Here is a 25,297-nt window from a genome sequence, read left to right as displayed (position 1 = left end):
TTTAAGCTTCTTTCATATAAAGTTTAAAGGTTTGAAGTAAAATTAGTTTATATCTATACATATATACATATAATTATTAATATATTTTTTATAAGCATCTCACTTCCAAAGTAAATCTTCGTACATGTAATATTACCTTTCAATTTCCAAAAGCCCTGATTAGATGGATGGATGGATAGATAGACACATACATACATACATACATACATACATAGATTTAAATATATATACATATATACACACACACATATATACATATAAACTGGTTTAACAAAATGGCATCTCTAGGTTTAGGGAAGCAGCTGGTTTGACAGTTGCTGTATTAATAGTGGGAAAGACAAAATTGTGGTCAAGAACACAAAAGCAAACCTAACTTGCATGCAAAACATCACATGAGACTCTATATAAATCATTGCAGCACAGTACTTTTTAATCCATAGTCTTAAACATAAGTATGTCTAACACCTGTGGGAATGTAAAAATAGCATATTTAATAGCTTGACCTTAAAATCCTTGCTCAAATGTTAATGTGAAAAACAAAATCTCTCTAGTTACTGAAGAGACAGACTGGCATTAGACATGGTTTGGTTGGGATGATGCTACATTCTGTGATAGAGCGAGCTATAGAGGGTTGCAGTGCTGGGATTAGAGTCGTGTTCTTCTATGGTAGCACCAGGAACAGAGTGATGTCACTCAGCAGAGGATGTTGCTCTATGGTGGTGCTGGGAACAGAGCGCTGTGTCTTTCTGTATGACAGAGTTATGAACCACAGAGTGTTGCAGATGAGAAGAACTTGTGTTGCCAGGGAGGTTTTCCAAATAAGGTGACATTCCACATGAGATCTGAATGGATAAACAAGGAACTCTGGGAAAGGCATTCCAAAAAGTGGAAAGTTATTGCTCAAAACTCAAAGGCAATATAAAATATAAAAGAAATTAAATAACTCCAAGGAAGTTATTATCATCTGTTAGTAATGCATTCATTCAACAAATATGTATTGAATGCCAGCCATTTGAATGCAGACATGTCTTTTAAAAAACATCAAAATTTGGGTTTACTAGTTTTTTTGAATGTTGAGGCCATGTGCAACTACTTGCCTGACCATTACTTTTCCTTTTGCCCCACATAAATCAGAGGAGAATTTCTCTTTTTTGCTTATTCATTTTTTTGTGCCAATACATTAAGTATTTTATAAATATATGTGAAAATAGTAAATATATTATGTAAAATACATTATCAATGGAATTAGTGCCCTGCCTAAGCAATTATTTTGGTTTATGACTGATAAATTTTTTTAAATGTCCTGAGGTTTTCCTGTGCTGGTCAGAGGTCTAAATAAGCACTCATTTAAAGATTAATTTATCTTATCAATATCATGGTCAATATAAATCAATCAAATAAAACCAATAGTATCAGGAAACCTAAGAAAGCAAAAATCTCCATATTTTACAGATTTTAAAACTCAGAACAAAATTACTTTTTAAAAAATGAAAATAGCATGGCCACTAAAACTTAAAGAAGTTAAATCAGATAACTTGAGATTTAAGCAAGAGGCAGCAATGAAAGGCACCAAAGAGGTAAGGGACGGAAAAGCTTGGGAAGAGTGTCATATGAGAAAACTTTTTCTTCACTTCTCCTGTGTTCATACAGAGGGACGTTTAGTCCGGTAACACTTCAGGCTTCCTGTCCTACCCCTTTCTTTGGTATGACCCAGGGGAGTAAGAGAGACTCACTAAATAGTGATTTGGGGAGAAACCTGGACATGAATGAATAAGGCTCCTCTGACTTCTCTTCTAATCAGCCTGCCTGAAAGACGGTGCCTTCTGGTCTGTTGAGAAGTTTGAAGATGTGTTGGTTAATTTTACTCTAGTGTGACTATAAGGAAATCACATATTACACTTACATCCCATCCACCAATCTTTCATCAGTCATTAAAAAAACTTACACTTGAACCCCAACTGTTCGTTCCCTACTTTTGTTTCTCAACTGCTTCTGTACCATTAGTAGTTTTGTGACTTTGGGCAAAACACAAATACTGACCCTGCCTCAATGCATTCATCTGTAAAATGAAGATAATTTTTTGAGGGTTAAATTAATATTATTAACATTCATCAGTGCTTAGCCATATTTGGCACATAGTAAGCACTATGTAAATGTAGTTAAATAAACATTATTTAGTTGTTCCTTTACAACTCCAACAGTGAGGCCAGAGAGGTATCCTTGCTTCATCTCATTCAAGTCTTTATTGACCAAAGAAAGAAATGTGAAAATTGTTCAAAGTAGAGCAGAATGCAGTGTGTATCCTGGATTGTAGGGAAGTACAAAGAAGAGTTATGTTGGCTGTTGCAGCAGTCTACACAAGCTGTGATGCTGACACGAGCTAGAACAACAATTTTACAAAGATAGATAGAGTATAGTGGAGACATTGTTTGGGAAATCCTTTCTCACACTGTACTATAGTTTACAACATTTATTATAAACTTCTCAACCACTCCTTGTCATTAGGAAGAGATTTTTCACTGTAGTCAGGCTGCTCTCTCGGTCACCTCCAGGCAGCCTATTTTTTTTCTCACATAGATACCTCTTATATGTAGCAGATTGAATGATGTTCCACAACAATATCTCTCTATGTCCTAATTAATGGAAACTGGGAATGTTACCTCTTAGGGAAAAGGTCTTCACAGAATTAACAAAGTTAAAATCTTAAAATAAGGAGATCATCCTGGATGATCTGAGTGAGTCCAAAATCCAATGACATGTCCTTCCAAGACAAAAGTAGAGGGGAATTTGAGACAGACAGAATAAGAGAATACACAAAGGAGAAAAGGTGTCAATTTTACCAAAAAAGGAAATGTTAGAGTGAAGTGGCCATAAGCCAAGGAAGTCAGGAACACTAATGACTACCAGAAACTTTATAAGGCAAGTTACAGAATCTCGACTAGGTCACTTAAGGAAATATGGCCTTGAGATACTTTGATTACAGACTTCTGGCCTCTAAAATTATGAGAGAATATATTTGTTAACCACCCATTTGTATGGGCAGTCACAGGAAGCTAACGCAGATATTGGCATCTGGAAGTCAGGTTCTGCTACGACAAATGCCAAAAAATAGGAATCTGGCTTCTAAATTTCGTAAGGGTTAAAGACTGGAAGAATTTGGAGAAGCACAACAGAAAATTCCTGAATTTTCTTGAAAAGACTGTTGGTAGAAATATGAATGTCAGGTTAATTCTGATGTGCACTTAGATGAAATTGAGAAACATGGTAGAGAAAGTCTCTAATGCCTTAGAGAATAAATAAATTTCATAAATTGAATATTGGTATGAATATGAATGTTAAATGCATGATGGAGAGGACTCAGAAGTATATATTTTTGGAAGCCGAGGGAAAGGTAATCCTTGTTATATAGTGGTCAGAATCTTGGCTGAATCGTGTTTCCCTCTTCGATGAGACGTAGAACTTTTAAGTGATGACTTTAGCTGAGGAGGTTTCCAAACAAAATGTTAAGAGCGCAGCCTGTTTTTTCTTTACTGCTTATTGGAAACTGTGAGAGGAAAAACAAAATAAATTGAAGAAGTAACTATTAAGCAAAAAGCAACCAGCATTTGATGACTGAAGAGGTTCTAAGCCTGTACAAATTGCGAAGAATACTACAATTAGAAAATTCACTGTTGGAAACGTGTGCTGTTAAGAGAAGTCCAAAGGTGTTACTGGACAACTTTCTCCCAAAGGTTTACAAATTAAGAATTTACTTTTAAATCTCATTATAAGCTAAGAATAGAAATGGTATTACCCAGAGGAAAAAAAATCTGTGGATGACTCTTGTCTAATGATATGAATCATTGTGATTCACACAGGAGAACCACTAGGTTTTTGAGACTGTTATAGCAGGCATACTGCTAGCTTGGATCGAAAGGAACATGAGATGATAATATAACGGAAAACTGCAGGATTTTCAAAATTCTAAGAAACAGAAATATAGAGCTACTCAGCTATTAATGTGTGTGAACCTTCAAGGAAAAGGAAGAATTACTCAAAGGCAGAGGCTGGCGGAGCAATGGGTGTAGAAACTAAAGTACATGAAATCTCATGTCCACAGCAGTGAGCCCCAGGCCGAGAGAAAGGAGCTGTGAGTTACAAAATATTAATTACTCTGAGACCCTGAAACTTAATGGAATTTGTCGTGTTAGATTTCAAACTTGCTTGGGACTGGTGACCTTTTCATTGTTTACAATTTCTGCCTTTTGGAATGGGGCTGTCTATCTTATGCCAGACTGATCATTATATTTTTAAAGTAGGTAACTTGTTTTCTGGTTTCACAGGTTCATAAATGGAGAGAAATTTTGCCTCAAGATCAATCATATGCAGAGTCTCACACACATCTAAGTTAAATTCTCAGATTTTGACTTCTGAGTTGATGATATATACAGGAGATTACAAATTTAGAGTTTGTGCTATAATGGATTTAGACTTCTGAGTATGCTGGGATAGGCTGGCTATTGTTGCATATAGATTCACATAAATTTTCAAGGACTGGGGTTAGACTGTGGTAGGACTGGAAGGTGACTATCATAAAGATAACTTCACATTCTAAACCCCAGAACCTGTAAATGCTAACTTATCTGGGAAAAGAATCTCTGCAGATATAATTAGATTAAGGCTTTTCAGATTATGATACAAGCCTGGATTATCTGGGCAGGATCTAAATCCAATGGCAAATGTCATTACATGGGAAAGGTAGAGGAATCTTTGAGTCTAACAGAAGAGGAGAAGACATACGGAAGAGGAGGATGCAGTATGACCATGGAGGCAGAGACTGGTGTGATGTGATCATAATCCAAGGAAGTCAAGGGTTGTCAGTGACCACCAGAAGCTACAATAGGCAACAGAAGCATTTTCTCCTTCAGTGTCTGGAGGCAATGAGGCCTCGTCAACACACTGATTTTGGACTTCTGCCTTTTTTAGTTTTTAGAGAATAAATTAATTTTGTGTTAAACTGCCAAGTTTTTAATAATGTCTTTGGGCAGCCACAGAAAACTCATAACCTTTAATACAATCCTCTCACATTTAACCTGATATTAGGTTCTGTTTCTCTAAGTGCCTGACATAATACATCTGAGAAAGAAGATTTTTTTACAAACTTTTTATACAAAGCTGGGAATTATTTTTTTTTCTTTTGGACATATTAAATATAAGGTATCTCTAATATATCTAAGCAGAAATGCCATGTAGTCAGTTTGATATTTGGGTCTGAAGACTAGTGGAAATGCCAGTCCTGGAGAAATAAATGTAGGGAACATTGCCATGTAGATGATATTTAGTGATATGGAGCTGTATGAAGTATCCTGTTAAAAAATGTTGTAAATAAAGAAGAGATGGTTAAGGCCTGCCCTGGAGGACTTTAAGTCAGTGAAGAGAACATTAAGTCAGTGAAGAGAACGTTAAGTCAGTGAAGGGACCATTAAGTCAGTGAAGAAGAATAAGAAGAAAGAGCCAGTAAGGTTATGTGGTTTGTCTGCTAGATAGTGTCTAACTCCCTCCCCATCTTTAACCTCATTCCTCGCCTCCTGTCTTAGCCTTCTTCCTCTTTTGTCCTCCAACTCTTCTTGGACTCAATATTACAGAAGTTGATTCATGATTATTGAATCCTTGATTTATATCGAGGATGATTGGGTTGCACATTTTATAAGATATTTTTAAGCTGGGATTTTTATTACTTTTTAAAAATTCTTTTGAAATATTACCCAAAGACAGACCTATGTGAAAATATAAGAACCATATAAATATTATCAAAATTAAGCACTATTTTCTGTCCAGTGTTCCTAGTGTACAATGGGAAAATGAGGGCATATGAGATGCCCTAGAGAGGTCAGCATCAGAGGGCACTGAGGACTATAAAAATCTGGCTGAATCAACATTTCTCTAGTGACTCCTGTGGAGCAAAGGAGACTTTCTGTCTGATGTACTAGAAGCCAGTGCTATGACACTGGGTTTTTGAAAAAAGAAAAGTGTTCTATTACAAGCCAACCAATGAGTGCAGCTCAATTCTGTCTCCCTGCACTGGCTTTAAGGCAATAATTTTGTTAGCAAAGGTTTAGGCAGTAGATTCTGGGATTAGCAGGTGACTGGTAGAAGGGAAGGGGAGGTATGGAAAGTCCTCGGGCATGCACAGTTATCTCTTCATGCTGCCTAATGGATCACATGAACAAATTTGGAGGGAGTTAGTATAAAACATGCAGTGTAAATTCAGACTTCGATGTCAGCAAGCTTGTTCTGCCCAGACTCCAATGGGTCATATTGGTTCCAACTGATTTCAGCCAGCTTTTAAAATCTCACAGTTGGAGGAAGTTTCTGCATTTCAGCAAGTTGTTTCTTTTCTAATCTACTATCCTACAAACTCAAGATTTTCTGTTAGTCATTGGTTTATTTTACTCTATGTGGCATGGTTTCTCCCGTGCTGTCTTCCATACCTCCTAAAATAGGCTCAATAGCTTTTTTCTTCTTCAGATCCTGTTTCTTTCTTAATTATCTGCCATTTACTCTGGATCAATATAGCATTAAAATACTCATTGCTTTTCTCTTTTCTCTTTTATGTATATAAACTTTGGAGTATCAGAGTCTGCTGGTGACCTCTCAATACTCAATATTCATATTCATCCCTCTTTTCTTTAGATGGGAATTTGGCCACCTCCTAAAAAGGTAATATCTCCTTGCCTCCGTTATAGGTAGATGTGACTGTTATTAAGATGTAGCTGGTGGAATGCAAAAATTATTATCACGTGGCAGATTCCACAAATATTCTTTCAAATAATCATGGCAAAGTCCCTTTCTTCTTTCACCCTTCCCCAATGGCTGGAATGCAGACATAATGCCAGCCTTCAAAATAGGGACTAGTAGGAGAGGAACAAGATCAAAAAGGATCTCTGTCCCATGAACACACTGAAACAAGCCAGTTTATAAGTCTACTTAAGAACATTTAAGTGAGAATTGTGTATCTTATTTTCAGCACTTTTAATTGGTGGTCATTGCAATTTACATTTGAAACTAATCACAACTGATGCCAGGTTTATTTATTTATTTTTTTTGGAACTGAGTTGCTTCAAGTAACAGAATATGTGTCATTGGCTTAATGGAAGTTGTCCAGCAGCAGATGGCAAGGATTTACATTACAGATTGGAATGTTGTAACCTTATAATACAATAGCAAAATAAGGTAAATCTTTCCTGTTACTTGCATATGGCAAATCAGGCACTGGTAAAGCAGTAGAATAAGAAGCAGTTATAAGATATTGCTACAGTTAAACTGTATTTCTCCAAAAATCGTAAGTTGAAGCCCTAATCTGCGGTGCTTCAGACTATGACTATATTTTGACATAGGGTCCTTAAAGGAGGTAATTAAGTTAAAATGAGGTTATTATGGTTGGCCTTAATCCAATATAATTGATGCCCTTACAAGTCAGGAGGAATATAGGACATTCACGGGGGAAGACTATATAAAGACACAGGGAGAAGATGGCCATCTAAAAGCCAAGAATAGAGACCTCAAAAGAAATCAACCCTGCTGACACCTTGATATTGGAATTCTAGCCCCCAGGATTTTAATAAAATGAAGATATATTGTGCATTAACTACTCTTGCCACCATTAGGTAAGTTTTATAAGAGAGAAAGTAGCTTAACATTTAGATAATCACCTGCCAAGAGAGATGAAAAGGGATACAATTAAGTCAAAGAAGGCCTTCTCTGAAAGCAGCACACACTTATTCACTAACAGCAGACCAATAATATGGCAAATTCCTGGGTTGAAAAGCCAACCACTGCTATATCTCACAGGGATGCAGCTCTAAGCACTGGTTCTCAATATGGAAGCTTAGCAGGAGATAAAGCTATGCCTCAGGTCTTTTTCCAGGATTTGTCATTATTAGTTCTCAGTGAAACAATGGAAGCTCCCCTGGGTAAAATATGTAATTTAAATTGCTACTTCATACCAACACCTCCTTTTACAATTACTTCTAGCTAAGAATAACACAAATAAGAGAGTTAGGTGTGAATGAAACCTAAACCACATAGATCTTTAAGGCGGCATCTAGTAAGATGATTGGCAGTGTTGGAAGGCAATCTTCCCTGGATTTCTTGGTGATTTGACATGGTCTGAACTGCCCAAGCAACAGACATTGCCAAATTATAATGATAAAACATGCATCCTCTTCTTTTCTCCCAGAACTACCTGCTTTTTGGATTCTAAGGGTGGTAGATATGGAGTCTTTTGTCTCTTTTTTCACCAGAAACATCTGTTCCTTCTTCGAAAGATAATAGAGCTTTTTTTTTTTAAATCTCCATGATTCAATGTTTACATTCTTGGTTGTAGAATTCCTTCTCCTCCCCCAACAGAAGATCTTTTTATATTCCAGAATAAAAGATAAGCACCTTCTTTTAAGTCCAGAAGGGTAGATGGTTTGCTCCTACATAAGCTTTAAGATTCGTAATTTCGGAGTTTCTCTATTGTGGTGTAGACCACTCTATCTGCAGGATACATTTGGCTTTCATTACATAACCTTATGAGGAGCTGGGGTATGGGCAGATAGCAACATCCCTAAGGTATTCTGTGAATAAGTAAAAAGAGGTTTTGTTGTTGTTGTTGTTGTTATTTTTGTGTGTGTTCTTTATCATCTCTGGTGCTTCTGCTAGTGTATTTGTGTATATGTGTATAACTGCTGAATGATATTTCTATCTATATTAATCCAATCTGTATGTACATACATATCTATATATATCTTTCTATATAATCTACCTATTATCTATCTAACTATCTATCATCTAATCTACACAAGTAGGGTAACATTTTCAACTCTTCACAGTCCTAAGAGATGTATATATGGTAGCAAGGATATGACAAAAAGCAAACATGTAAGAATTATACTAAGTAATTTTTTTTGAGAATTGTATTGCAAAAATAAAAACAAACAAAAAAGTAATCAAATAATATTTCAAACCTAGCCTGAAACTCTTCAAAACAATTCCTAGGCCAGCAAACCTACATCTATATAAGTATCATTTTAAAGCTTTTCAGCCTCTTAAAAGGACATCTGTTTCATTGCCTACTTCACATGTGGACAGAGCACATAATGGACAAAAACAAACCTTCCAGAAAGAAGGACCCAGAGGCCATAGAGGACAATGAAAAAGGTAACCCGTGCCAGAGAGCAAATCCAGCCACTAACAGATGGTGTAACATGAATTAACTACACTGCCAGAGCAAGGAGCCTTCAATTTCTTCCCAGAATAATGATGGCCTTGTGTTTTCCACTCTTCCTTTTTCTAAATGCAGGTTTTGAAATGTGTTACTCACTTACCTCAGTACAATTGTACTGTAAATGCGTTAGGGACATATAACTTGAATTTTACTTTATTGATGTAAATTTTTTCTACTTAACTTGTATATAGATATTAAAACTGTGTGTTTTAACACAACCATGATAACCAACAAAATCTCTTAAAATATAATAATATTTGAGTCACCTGCCTATGCCAGAACCTCACTGGCCAGACCAAAGAAGAGTGATTCTTGTTTTATTAAATAATTATTTGTGTGCAGACTCCTGGATGCATCCCTTCCTAATCACAGAGATCCTTTTCAATCTTCATTAGCATAACTAAGCATAAGTAACATACAGTTTCCACCCTTTCTAGAGGTTAGACATCTCTGATTTGCCTTCTTAGTGAATCACTCCATGATTTTATTCTACTGGTGTGTCTCTTTGCCTGGCAGATTAATAAGCCTGATTTGCTTTTGTCATTGGATGTTGTTTTTTTATTGTATGTTTTTTTAAATTACTGAAGACCATTGTTTACAAAGGTCACAGTACAACAAGGAGTTAATATTTTGATTTGATAAAGAGGACTGTATATTATATAGGGATCTTGGAGTTTGAGCTGAATGAAATAATAGATTAGGGCTTTAGAATGTTTTCTCCCCTAAGAATGAGATTAAATATATAGAATAGAAAAACGAATACTGTGCTGGCAGAGTTTTTATTTTTTTATTTTTTATTTTGGTAGAAAGGAGGTTTCGCCACATTGCCCAGGCTGATCTTGAACCCCTGTGCTCAAGTGATCAGCCCGCCTTGACCTCCCAAAGTGCTGCAATTACAGGCATGAACCACCATGCCTGGCCTGTGCTTGGGTGTTGAAGTTGCAAAACAGATAGACAGCTTTGGATAGAAACCTAATATATTTTATTTGATATCATTAGACCATCTTATATTTTGCTGCCAATGAAACATTTTTTAGCCCCCTTTGCCAGGTATAGCTTTGCAAAAATATTCTGACCACTGGGAAGTGAGTGGAGGTGCATGCAGCTCTCAGGAACATTCTGTAAATGTTAGTTGGCATGCTACATTTGTCCTTTCTTATTTGATCTGCTTCTTCTTGATGACTAGAATTAATATTAATTAGATGACTGCGTTGGATTGGCCAACTTGGAAGTCAGTTGACTTTGGGAATGTAAGCTATGTAAGATGGGATGATATAAATGTAAAATATTTTGTGCTTTGTGGAGAAGAGCATCACATTGTACTCAACTTCTATACATTTGAATATTTTCATATAATTAATAAAGTTATATTTTGTAAAGCTATTATTATATCTTCATTGTTATTTTAGTCAATCCTAATCATAACTGTTTGCCAAACTAAACTATTACATTGATAACCTCTCAGACAACTGTTTCAACTTTTTCTGATTCTTTCAGACACCATTGGAACTTTTTTCCTGCACATAACATGTATGAAATAGCACAGCCACAATTAGAAATTTACAATCACATCTATAATTGCCAACTGAGATCTAAAACTTAGAACTCTTCATGTCAATCACAACATCCTTCCCCTTTCTCTAAAATTTACTGTACCTACTTTTTATTTCTATAAGGATCTCTACCTACCAAAAAACAATCATCTATTGCTAATGTTTTATTTCTCTAAATTCTTTTAGCATTTATGTTTTATACCATGTATTTTGTTACTTCTTAGCACAAGTGAATTATATCATAAAGTGGTTTCATAATATTTTGTTATATTCCTTTAGTAGTTGTAAAAATACGATAGCACTAAACTAAACTAGTAATAGACACAAATTCTAGATTCTATTTATTGAGGTATATTGCAGGTCAAATACTATAATAGCTCATTTAATTTCTAAACTATCATACAAGTAGTTCATAATAATGTATAGAGTTGAATACTAACCCCTTTCAAATTTTACCACTGAGAATATGTGAGGGTAACATTATTTCAGACAAGAATTTCTGTAAATACCTCAAGATGAGATAGTCCTAGACTAGGTTGGGCCCAACATCCAATAAGAGTATCTTTGTAAGAGACAGAAGATGGGAAGACACACAGAGACACACTGAGGGGAAGGCCATGTGGAGAAGGAAGAAGAGATTAGAATTATGTTTCTAACAAGTCAAGGAACATGAGGATTAGCTAAGCCACCAGAAGATAAGAAAGAGGTAGTGAACAGACTCTAGGAGTCCCCAAAAGGAAGCAGTCCTGCTAACACGTCATTTTGGCTTTCTGGCCAAATTTTTTGGCCAGACAGAACTTTGAGACAATAAATTCTTGTTGTTTTAAATCACCCAGTGTGTGTCCATTTGTTATGGCAGCCCCAGGAAAACAATACAGATTTTGTTACCAGGAAGTAAGGTGCTGCTGTAACAAATACCTACAAATGCAGAAGGAGATTTGGATTTGGGTAATGGACAGAAGTTGGTAGAATGTGACGGCACCTCTTGAAGAGATGTTAGTAGAAACATGAATATTAAGACTAATGTGGGCCAGGCGCGGTGGCTCAAGCCTGTAATCCCAGCACTTTGGGAGACTGACGTGGGAGGATCACGAGGTCAGGAGATGGAGACCATACTGACTAACACGTTGAAACCCCGTCTCCACTAAAAATATTTTAAAAATTAGCCAGGCATGGTGGTGGGCGCCTATAGTCCCAACTACTGGGGAGGCTGAGGCAGGAAAATGGCGTGAATCCGGTAGGCGGAGTTTACAGCAGTGAGCCGAGATTGTACCACTGCTCTCCAGCCTGGGAGACAGAGCAAGACTCCTTCTCAAAAAAAAAAAAAAAAAAAAAAAAAGACCATTGTGATGAGGCTCAGAAGGAAGTGAAGTTCGCTGTAGAGAATACTTCTTTCTTCGTAAAGAACACGTAATTTTTTGAATAGATGTCGGTAGAAACACAACCTTTAAAGATCTTTCTGCAACCCCATCAAAAAGTGGGCAAAGGATATGAACAGACATTTCTCAAAAGAAGACATTCGTACAGCCAACAGACACATGAAAAAATGCTCATCATCACTGGCCATCAGAGAAATGCAAATCAAAACCACAATGAGACACCATCTCACACCAGTTAGAATGGCGATCATTAAAAAGTCAGGAAACAACAGGTGCTGGAGAGGATATGGAGAAATAGGAACACTTTTACACTGTTGGTGGGAATGTAAACTAGTTCAACCATTATGGAAAACAGTATGGCGATTCCTCAAGGATTTAGAACTAGATGTACCATATGACCCAGCCATCCCATTACTGGATATATACCCAAAGGATTATAAATCATGCTGCTATAAAGACACATGCACACGTATGTTTATTGTGGCACTATTCACAATAGTAAAGATTTGGAATCAACCCAAATGTCCATCAGTGACAGACTGGATTAAGAAAATGTCGCACATATACACCATGGAATACTATGCAGCCATAAAAAAGGATGAGTTTGTGTCCTTCGTAGGGACATGGATGCAGCTGGAAACCATCATTCTCAGCAAACTATCACAAGAACAGAAAACCAAACACCGCATGTTCTCACTCATAGGTGGGAACTGAACAATGAGATCACTTGGACTCGGGAAGGGGAATATCACACACCGGGGCCTATCATGGGGAGGGAGGAGGGGGCAGGGATTGCACTGGGAGTTATACCTGATGTAAATGACGAGTTGATGGGTGCTGACGAGTTGATGGGTGCAGCACAGCAACATGGCACAAGTATACATATGTAACAAACCTGCACGTTATGCACATGTACCCTAGAACTCAAAGTATAATAATAATAATTAATTAATTAATTAATTAAAAACAAAAAAAAGATCTTTCTGGTGATGTCTCCAAAGAAGATGAAGAACAAGTTACTGTAAACTGTAAGAAAGCAGATCCTTGCTGTACAGTAGCCGATACTTTAGCTGAATTATGTTCTACTATTGGGTAGAAAGCAAGACTTGCAAGGTTAAACTTGAATATATAGCTGAGAAAGTTTCAAGTGAGGTGTTGAGGGTGAAGTATGGTTTTCCCTTGTTCCTTATAGTAAAATATAAAAGAAAAGAGATAAACTGAAGATGAAACTGCTATGTGAGAAGGAAGCAGCACTTGATGGGGTGGAAGATTCTTAGCCTATCTACACTGCAAAGGATGGAAGAATTAGGAATTTCACTGTTGGAGGAGCAAATTCCAAAGAGAGGGTCAAGGGTATGACTGAACAAACTTTTGTTGAAAAAATTAGGTGTGTGATCCATGGATCCAATCAATCATCTTAGGAGAAGCCAGAAATAGAAACGGAGTTATTTCAGAAATGCACAACCATTTTCTAATGCTGCAGACCACTTCATACATAGTAGACCCACAATGTTTTTGAAAATGTTATATAAGCATAAACATTGGCAGCTTGGATTGAAAGAAAAAGAGATGTGATGGAAAGAAGAAAGACGAACAATCTTCTGGAATGTTAAAGGAAGAAATTTCGCTGATAAAATAACTCAGCCGAAAATGTGCAAACCTTTAAATAAAGAAGAAATAACTACTCGGGTGCTGAAGGCAGTGTAGCCACTGCCAAGCGTGGAGGAGTGAAGCATGGACTGCATTCTCCCAGAAAGGACCAACTCTGCTGGTAAGTAGATTTCAGACTTACAGTCTCTGAAACTGTGAGAGAATGATTTTCTGTTGTTTTAAGACACCCATTGTGCGATAATTATTATGGCAATCCTAGGAAACTGACATATGTGGGTGCAACAACCCTTGAGAAGTGTAAATAACATCATCATGGTCACACAATTATTGGGTAATAAAGTCAGCTTTTGCACCCAAGGAGTCTGCTCCAGAGAATTAATCAATTAATGCAGTATCTCATGGGACATATTACTTTTTTAGAAAGTTCAAAATATAATTATGGACTGAAGAGATAATTGATTGATTCATTTAGTTTGTGGTCATTCCTATCAATGTTCTCCAGATACAGAATTTTCAGGCAACCACAATCCCTGCAGGAACTGTAGGATGAATGTGACCAGTATACAAACCATAATATTTATGACCAGAACCAAAGTATCACCAATGAAAGATTGCAGAGCAACCTCAATCATAAATGGCACTACCTTAACAGAATTAACATGAACACAGCCATGTGAAGACCAAGAAGCAGGAGACCATGAGTGTGCCATTTTCAACTTTTTCGGTGCTAGTATAAAATAAGAAATTGAGAAATGTGTTGCAGTAGTAAGATATTATATTTGAGGCTTAGGTATCTGCAATTGTACTGAGTCAATCACTAGAGGATTATGCTAGGTATATGAGTAACCTCACCAAGATTTTTAAAAATGACCATCATTATGCAATTAAATTATACAATTAAATATAATACAGTAATATATAATATTTGACTATATTATTTTACCATATGATGCATATATAATAATAATACCTTCCTGATGTGTTAAGTTCTAGTTGGGGAATGCTAAAATTGAACAAAATTGAGGATTAAGGAGCAATTGTAGTATTTTTCACCATTATAAAAGCAATTATTATCAGACATATTTGTATGTAATATGCAATCTGTGCTAGCAAACATTAGGAAGTTCTATATCAATTGCCTTAAAAATAATACATATTTTATAATTTTACACACACACACACCCACACACACACAATTTTTTTTTTTTTTTTTTGAGGTCTGGCAATCTAAATCCCTCATTTTGCACTGAGGAAAATCAAAGCACAAACTCACCTATTTAGATTAGGGTAAAATTTTGCTTAGAATAAAAATTCCTGATTTTCTTTTTAGTTCTTCTTTCCAATATACTCTACAGTCTCTATACATTTTGTAGGCTACAAGCTCCAGAATTCACTTTAGTGATACAGAAGATAAACTTGGCTTAATATTTAACAATTTATCTTATCCTTGTCATCAAGAAGTCTGCCATTTTTTTGTTGTTTTCTTAGCTAACATTCATAAAAGCAGCATCAAAGAAGGATATTAATGTGTAGAAAAATGTTCTTACATACTTGCCTAAATTATGTATTTGATTAAAACTGCTATAACAGCCATGCTTTTCTAACCAGTAAAATGAATCTCATGCATCAAAGTAATGACTAGACCTTTAACTTGATATATTGTAAGCTACAATACCTGTAGAAATGAGTGAGAAAAGAATAATTACAAAGGAAGTATGTGTTCGAGGAAACAACTTTTGCAATTAGAGGCCTGCATTTAAGGAATGCCAGTGTTTCTGTGTTTCCCCTGGATATTCTTGGTAACTAGCACAGTGTTGTAACAATTTTAAGACATTACAGATTAACATATATGACCATGAGAATTTATCTATGAGGAATATTTTAAAATTAGCGACTCTTCATGGTTTTATATGTATATTCAAAACATAACAATCAACTGGGCGTGGTGGCTCACGCCTATAATCCCATTTCTTTGGGAGGCCAAAGCAGGTGGATCACCTGAGGTTAGGAGTTCGAGACCAGCCTGGCCAACATGGCAAAACCCAATCTCTACTATAAATACAAAATTTAGCTAGGCGTGGTGGTGGGCGCCTGTAATCTCAGCTACTCGGGAGACTGAGGCAGGAGAATGGCTTAAACCCAGGGGCAGAGGCTGCAGTGAGCCGAGATCATGCCACTTCACTCCAGTCTGGCTGAAAGAGTGAAACTGTCTTAAAAATTTTTTTTTAAAGGAAGAAAAAAATGTAACAATCAATTTACTTACAAGTTAGAGGCAATTTATTTTCTAAGGCAGGCTTATGTATCTTAAATTGTTTTGACCTCCACAGTAATTTGATTCTATAGCATTGGACATCAATGCTGAAAACTATGTTAAAAAATGCTTTAAGAATATGCAAGACTTTCTGGATTCTGTACATCATTAATTCAGCCTTCTCAGAATATTTGGTTGACACATCTCTATGAAACTTTGAAATCTCACATATTATAATTCATAACCAAAGGAGAGTTCTCTAAACAAAATTCTATCAGACCAAAGATAGCAACTCTGTGGAAAAAATAAAAAAGCTCACATTCTAATCAGCATTGCCTAAGATAGAGAAAATGGTAGGCAGAATGAGAAATAAAATGTTTTAAACAATAAATTTAGTTCCAATCATTCAATGTGACTTAATGGTGACAGAATAGAGTCAACTGCATTAAACAAACCGACCTGGTGGATCATAAGTTTCTAAATACAAGAGCAAAGCCAGCACTGTAATGACATTTCTTATTACAGTCATCCCTCAGGATCTGTGGGGGACTTGGTTCCAGGACCTCCTACAGATACCAAGATTCACAGATGTTCAAGTTCCTAATATAAAATGGCATAGTATTTGCATATAGCCTACACACATCTTCCCATATACATTAAATCATCTCTAGATTACTTATAATGCATAAAACAATGCAAATGCTATGTAAATAGTAGTTATATTGGATTGTTTAGGAAATAATGACAAGTAAAAATGTTTGTACATATTCATTACGGATGCAATGTTTTAAAGCATATATTCAGTCTATAATTAAATATATTCAATTCAATATTGGTTGAATCCATAGGTGCAGAATCCACAGATACAGAGGATAGATTGTATTTATATTCTAGTTACAGATTATAAAATGCTTTTATAAGCATAATCTCTTTGTAACTTTAATCATTACAACCATCTTTTTATGTTGGAAAGTCAAGGACTCTTTTTGCTATTATTGAAATGAAAACAACTTTTAGGGATGGAGGGACTCAATTAATATTTAGCTGAACTGCAATGATGAGAGTTATCATTCAATACTAGGTATCGTCAGTTCTGTAATCTCTTTGCTACCCTAACTTGCAGTCATTGACATGATAATGCAGCCTGCATGATATTAAAGGTAAACTAATCAATTGTATTCCTGAGCTACAGTTTACAGGAATATATTTGAAAGGGCTGTAATATTTGTGATTTTTTAATCTAGGAATTTGTTTTAAACTGATAACTTCTCTCAAAATATTACCTTTTCCACCAGATAAAAAATATATTATTCTTTTCACCAGAAAGAAGAAAATATATTATTTTCCCTAAAAGGTAACAGATTTTTGAAAAGCCAATTACATGCAAAAACAATGATCCTAAGTATGTGGTAATACAGATAAATTTCATTATCTGTTTGTTGAGTGTAGATTTTTCAGATTGTTCAAAAAAACCTCTTTGAAAAGTACACTTAAAGGGAACCATACGCATCACAGTTGAAAGAATCCATACTTGTAATGAACTAATACCAAGTATATGAGTATAGGCCTTGAGAAAATAAAGCAACATATTTATACAAACTCATAATGAGAGAGGAAGCAGCAAATATGAAAGAATATAAATCAGATCAAATACATTATTTTATTTATACTTGGCTATGGTCACTTACCTAATTCTAAGTAATGAGAAATTGAATACTTTGGTTTCAATTCTGTTCTTTTTTAGTGTTTGTCACTAGAAAAAAAATTGAACCTGGATCTCTAAGTAAAATTGTACATCAATCTACACATTATATCCAACAGCCTATTCATATTTCCCTTGAAGGTACCATTGACATCTCAAACTCAAAAATTATCATTTGAATTAATTATTCACCATGTCTCTAAAGAACGTCTTCTCCTATGATTGCATATTTTAATGAGAGGCACTACTATGATTCATCCAATTTCCTAAACTACAATTCTGTGTGACCTCCTTTGATTTCTTCTCCTCCTGTATTAGTCATAGCCAAGATATTACCAAATTCTATCTTCAATTGTTCTCAATAATTTAGAATCCACTTCACTTTCTCCACCAAATTATTATGTCAGTTAATACTATTACCATATCCTGTTTAAGTTACTAATCTTCCCCAGCTCTAAGCTTTCTAATACTCTGTAATTACTTCTGCACTCTACAGTAAAAAAATGATTTTTTTTGAATCCCAAGTTGATCATAGTGCTGCCTAATTAAATCCTTTTTATCTTTCCCCATGGCTGTCTGCGTTAGCCTGACATACTTTAAGCTTACCTGTCATCATCTTTCACCAGCTACCTCCATCTTCCTGAACTCATAATGAGTTTAGGAGGAGTTAAACTGTTTGCACACTACACCTAAGCAGTGAAAAAACCACTAGTTTGTTCAAGTCCTTTGGGAATATATTTTCATTTATAATTCTCATCTCTTCTCTTCTGTTACTTTATTTACACCCAAACAATTACCTGTCCTTTCTTTCATAAACCTTCACTTTCTCTGTCTAGATTAGACTCCGCATCTGATTAGATTACCTGTTCAATTATACTTTCATCTAGGATGCTCTTTTATGTTTCCTTAGAACTTACTGTACTGTGTAGAAATAGCCTATTGCCTTCTCTATCTCTCAACAAGACTGTGAGTTTTGGGGTGGTACATAGTAAGTTTTTGACAGTCACCACATTCTCAAAATCTTCCCATTTCAGTCACTTTATTTTCAGTTTTCATAAAGTTTTGAGTGTAAAGCCTCATTAATCACCGGCATCAACAGTCATATGGACTAGGTGGATCCCTATCTTTAACAATGAAGCACTGGTCAGCAAAACCTATGGCAAAATGATGTGTTTTCCACTTTTATCTCTATTTATAAAAGCTGTGGTTAAACAAGATAGATTATTAAAGTCAACAAATCATAGATACTTAGAGTTTCAGAGACAATTGCTTTTAGGAGTGGGGGTTATTGAAATCGATGTGTCTGACACTATATAATGAGGGCTAACCTGACACAAAAGGATCCTAAATAAGTGTCCTCTTTCTCTGTCCTTATTTTTCAAAATAGTTGAACTAATGTAGGTCAACTAGCCAATGTGCATGTTTTTCTTTGTCAAACTCAGTTTCAAGACATTCTTCAAAATATCTGGCAACCTTATGACCAGGAGCAACAGAAGCAATCTGGAAACTTCAACTCACTGCCAAATAAACATTGAAAAATTCAAAAATGCATATTATATCATCTATTTATATATGCATGTTATTATTTTTATACTATTTATACATTATCTGTAATTATAAATTACATATATAGTACACATGCATTATATAAATATATTAATTGCATATGCATTATGTGTGCATGTGTAAATGTGCATGAATGTATTATAGCCCACATCACTAAATTAGACTCAATATCACTTAAGTCAAAACACCTGGAAAAAAATAGATTCTACCACATTTTAAAGAACTAAAATAATAAAATCAATTATACTAATAAAGCAATTATTCTATCTTCGCTTTATTTCCCCCCTACAATGGTGGACAATTTTGTTTCCAATGAATAATTTAGTGAATTTTTTTGCAGAAGATAATTAATGCTTTCTGAATATTTCCTATCAGTATTCTACAATAAGCCATATTGACTTCCCTATCACCATAAGCATTAAATCATATGCTGTAGGCTAGAATATTTATATTAGTATCTTAATAAAAAAAGTTTCAGAAAACTACCTACATATACAGCAAAATACATCCTTAGGGATCCCCTGAAAATATTTAAAGGTATCTTTTGTGCAAGGAAAATACGATAGTAAAAGTCTCGTATGTAAGTTTTTAAAGAGTTAGAGCATACTCTTAGCACTCTCGTCTTGGTATTAAAGGCTTCCGTAAGATCCAAGCCTCTTTGACATTTAAAATTGTATTTTTATTCTCCTCTTAGAGAAACTGCTTACATATGGTTTCACCTGTATTTTTAAGTCTTCTTATCTGAGGTATACACTTGTATTACAGAATGTTTCTAAGGTCTGAGTGCATATACAAAGAGTATCTATAAATTAAAAATATAATAAAATAAAAAGAGAAAGATACCCCATATTTCAATTATTCTTATTTATTATTTCCCCAATTCAAAACCAATAGAAAATTAGCTTATTTTCAAAGTTTAGGATATCACATATTATTTGGTTTGGTATACCATATTATATTGATTTGAAAAACATACAGCATAACACTAGAGTCATAATACTTTTCTCTTTCTTGTCACAAAAATCCATGTTAACAACCAATGGTGAGGCTCTTTCTTCTGCTTTAATAATGGTATAATTTTCTTCTATGTTATAATTGAGGACTAAGCTATTGATTCTACTCAATGTTTCTTCTACAAAATTAATATAATTTCAGTGGTGTGATGAGATACTGAAACAGAACAAAGAAGCTTAATTGTTTTGGAGAAAAGGATAGGCTAAAGCCTTCTTACCACTCCTACCCCATGGCTAGTGGTCAGCCTGAGCATGGTGTTAATAAAGGTTTTGAGGCTGAGGTGTGGAAGTTCTGGGGAAGGGTGTCTGGATCAATTAGTGTTTTTTTTTACAGCTTGAAGTTAAATGCTTAGATTACCCGCTACAGGGCGGCATTATAAAAGTGCAGACGATGATTACTACTTTATAAACATGATGATAATAGAAATTATTTTTTATTAAGTTTTTTCTCACTAGTTTAATTAAAATAGATTTTGATTTTATTGTGAATAGTAAAAATGACAGGATAAAAAGCCTGCATGTTGTTTTGTTGGGACTCAGAGAACAATACCTCAAAATGAAAGCCACAGAAGCAAGAGTTTATCTCTGACCTTCTCCTGCCCTCCTGTCTCTCAGTTCCATTCTCCCCCAAGGATAGGAACAGAAACCAAAATCCTTCTTCCCCAAGGTGGGTCATAAAAACCAGAATCCCTTTTCCCCAGAGCCAGCCATAAAATCTAACAATATTACTCTAACATTCCCTCTGCCTTTCTTTGTAAAAACTGGCCATAAAAAATTATCTGACCTATCTTGTTTGACTGTACGTCATAAGACTTCCATTCCAGAGAAGGTCCTGCCCCAGACTCACAAAGAAGAAATGCCACTGAGAGAGGCCAAGAAGAATCTGCACAGAGAGGCTTTGCTAGGTTTCCCCACTCACAGCATTAGATCATATCCTTTCTGTCCAATCATACTTCTACTTGACTATCTATATTTTGTTGATCCTAAGTATAAAAATAGAAAATTTCCCCTGTATATTTTGATCTTTATTCTGAAGGCTCTCATTTATACATATTAAATAAATTTGCATGCTTTTTCTCTAATTAATCTGCCTTTTGCAAGTTGATTTTTCAGCAAACCTTCAGAGGGCCAATTCCTCTTGGCCCTTTCAATTCCAATCAAGAATATAATGCTAGACGTGAAGATGATATTTTTAAAAACACATGTTTGGGATACAGAAGAGATTTTGTATGTTAAATTTTATGCGAACAAATTCTGAGATAGAAGAGACATTCTAAAGCAGGAGAGACAGCAGCTGACCCAGTGAAGGCTGGGGGAAGGAGTGGCAAAGAAACCTGCATTTCTAGTTGGCCAAGGTTATGAGAACAATGAAATAGATTTAAATAAAAGAAATAAAAGTGAGTCTAACATATGAAAAAAGATGGAATTTAGAGGACAAAGAACACAATTTTTGGTATAATTGCACCCTATAAAAAGGAATGTTGACACCTCTGATTGTAAAGTATGTAGAGATAAATTGGTCAGGTATATACAAAGATATATAATGGAAATAAAATCAAGATATAAAATAGAAAAGAAGATAGAAAAGGAAAAATCAACATAATGACTTTATTTCATCTATAAAAATCCATTTATAAATTAAAAACATGAAATATATTACATAGTATAAAACTGCCTAATATTAAATTTAATATGGACAACCTATAATCCAAGGACTATATAGTATTGCTAATTATTATAATACATCAAGCAGACAGGAATCATCATTTTAATTTTATGGATGATAAACTGAGGTTCCCTGAAGTCATTTACTTAAATAGTATGATTAGTAAATGGTAGGAAAGAGGCTTCACACCTTATTCTTTCTGAGAGTCCATGAGATCTGCAGATCTACATGGTAAACTTCATCATGTGATTTTCAATCATAAATAAACCTTCATAAGGATACTTCAGTCAGCACAATTTGAGCTCAAAAGATTAAAGCTATTTCACTATATTTCAACATTATATTTCCCCAGAGGACAATTTAAGAAAAATACATAAGCTGTAGTAATCAAACCAATGAAATTGATTGAATTATATCATTGAAGAGTGTATTTATTTTTTAACTCACATAGTTTTGACCCAGCATTTTTGTTGATATATTTTAGAAATATAGACAAGACAGCTTTAATTGATGTTACACTTTAATACAAGAGCCCTGGTTCTTATATAGCTTCCCAGAAAATAATCATTTTAGAGGATAGGTTTGTGTGAATTTTTACGAATACTTCAGAGACTGCCTCATCAATTTCTCTGTTGGTTTGATGACTAAATTTGATTAACTGGATAAAGATTTAATTCTATTTTCTCAGTTGCAATATTTTGGTTTTCTTCTCTAAAGGCATTCCACTTATTCAGTTTGTAAATGAAAATAGAATATACAAGTTAATGTACAACGTGCTTTTAAAGCACAATTGTTTCTAACTAAAAAATGTATTCCTACACCATCATGGGTAGACAGACAGAAATTCCACAGACAGACATCTGTCAAATTTTGATCATCTTTCCAAGAAAATAGCAGTATTCATATGATCATTGTCTTCCTGCCTTTATAACGCATAACAAGCAGCTAGCTTCCACCATTCTAATTCCAGTAGAGGTAAAAACATATTGCTGGGTTTTAAGATGAATGTCAATCATCATATTCACATGATATTACTATAAAAAACACACATTACTCAGCCTGTGTCCATCTGCTATAAGTCAACTGAATTAGATTTCAAAGTTCTACTGCAATTCAGAAGTGTTTGCATGTCTTTCGGTTTCTTTTATAGGACCACACACAGTTAACCATTACAGTTAATCATTATTAGAATGCCATTCTGAATAGGGCTATAGCATACAAAAATGGTGAATAAAAACCCACCCACCTCTAAAACATAAGCTAAACACTTTTTCCTTATCAAAACAGTTATTTGTGATTTTATTGTTTATAAATATCATTATTTATAGGTACTGTCTGTATTATATGACTTTAATCACAATCACAAGAAGGATTGTGTATATGTCATATACGTTATTGAGGAGGAAACTGTGGCAGAGTTAAATGAAGGAAAAGTCATGTAATATAAAAAGATGCTTAATATTGAGGTGAGACGGCCATGGGCACACTTAGGCAATAACCCTATATAAACAAGCATCCATGTTTTAATCTTTGAGGAAATAATGTACCTTTCTATGACAAAGGATATTTTCTCCACCTGTGCTTTATACTCCTATTCTTTACTCGGCAGGGATTCTGCTCCAGCTGTAATTCATAGTCTATTGTATTTTTAATATTTCCCTTTTTCTGCCTGTTTCCATCAAAATATTAAAATAGTTGATGTTCATTCATCATCAGAATAATCCTCCTTCTAGCCTACATTACTATGGAATCAGCTATCATTGTCTTTCACTAATATCTCTTTGTCTTTCATTCATAATAACTCTTGTAGAAAGTTAAATATGTCATTGCTTTTGCTATTATTCAATATTCCATTCAACGTTTTACATGCTTAACTTAGTTTTCTATTCCTGTCCAGTTCCCACACTGAGAAAAGTTTAAGGGTAGAGATACAGAGGTAGAGATACAGATTTGAGAATCATCAAAATTTAAATGATTTTTGCAGCTATGTGAGGGAAAGACCATCTCCCAGGGAAAATGTATGGCATGACAAGTCCAAAGGGGAAAAGTAGCTCAAAATGCATTAGAATTTAAGAACAAAGCCAAAGACGATGAATAAACATGACTAGAAGATTTATAAGAAAACGAGGACAGAGTGCTAGGGAAAATAGTGAGAGATCAGAATAACAACAGGAAAGAGTGAACAAAAGTCGAAAATGCCACAAAACTGGTAAGTAATTTTGACTATACCAACATGAAAGTTATGAGTGACTATTTTTACAGAGGTATCTGTGGAAGGGTAGGGGTCGAAGTAAAATTATATTGCTTTGAAAAGCGAATAAATGGGCAGTGAGGATGCAGACATAATATTTTCATAGTTCTATTTCAACAAATCTGGCTGTGCTGAAAAGCTGCAGAAAAATAGCTATGGCATATGGGCTTAAGGCAAAATTGTGTTTTAAAATAATAGCATTTTTTCACATTAGCATAGCATATAGACAACCATACACATAGAAAGTTTATTCACATTACCTTATCAGCTTTCTGCTATTTTATTTACTTTTTCTTCCCCGTTTTTCAATTTGTTAATTTTTCTCAGAGTTTTTTGATAACTTCATGTCACTATTTTGGAAAAATAATTCAAATGGAATCTAAGTTTTCTGTTCTTCACACATAACATTGAATGCCCTTTCTCTTTCTCTTTATACATCACTAATATTTTATACTTTTTGCTTTTCAAAAACTTTTAAATAAAAATTTTCTTCAGGCTGATTATTAATTACTATTAGTCCCAAAATTCAAACAAAATAATTTATACTCAGATAATTTATGTGCATAATTTGTGTGAGTACCTAACTGAACATATTTCACATTTATATGTTTTGTTTCAAACTGAAAATATTTGAGCTAATTCCATAGGCAAGAATACCAAGAATTAAAACTCAATTGAGGTCTGCAAACATAAGTCTAAATAATCAAAAGAAATATTTTTTTTAAATGAATATATGTGAAATCAATTTGTCCATCTGGTTCTGCACTTACTTACTTATCAGAAAGATTCAAAATGATATTTAGACATATGATATTAACCTCTATCAATTACTCTTTTAATGATAGGAGGACTTCCCTTATTCAAACTCTTGAAATATTTTGATATTGTTGTTTGAATAAAGATTAACCAATTTGGCCGGGTGGGGTGGCTCACACTTGTAATCCCAGCACTTTGGGAGGCCAAGGCGGGTGGATCACGAGGTCAGGAGATTGAGACCATCCTGGTTAACACGGTGAAACCCCATCTCTACTAAAAATACAAAACATTAACCGGGC

General features: G+C 34.7%; 1 protein-coding gene across 1 annotated transcript in view; it reads right to left on the bottom strand.

Annotated features, from left to right (window-relative positions):
* The window catches only part of CDH12 (cadherin 12, type 2 (N-cadherin 2)), an 831,087-nt gene that overhangs the window by 698,948 nt on the left and 106,842 nt on the right, over positions 1-25,297 (bottom strand). The window contains exon 2 of the mRNA XM_011999873.1: positions 16,057-16,151. The gene's annotated coding sequence lies outside the window, so the exon portion shown is untranslated. The remainder of the gene's footprint in view (positions 1-16,056; positions 16,152-25,297) is intronic.

This window comes from Mandrillus leucophaeus, unplaced genomic scaffold (genome assembly GCF_000951045.1).
Source record: "Mandrillus leucophaeus isolate KB7577 unplaced genomic scaffold, Mleu.le_1.0 Scaffold606, whole genome shotgun sequence".
NCBI classification, from domain to species: Eukaryota; Metazoa; Chordata; class Mammalia; order Primates; family Cercopithecidae; genus Mandrillus; species Mandrillus leucophaeus.
This window is presented reverse-complemented; position numbering and strand designations above follow the sequence as displayed.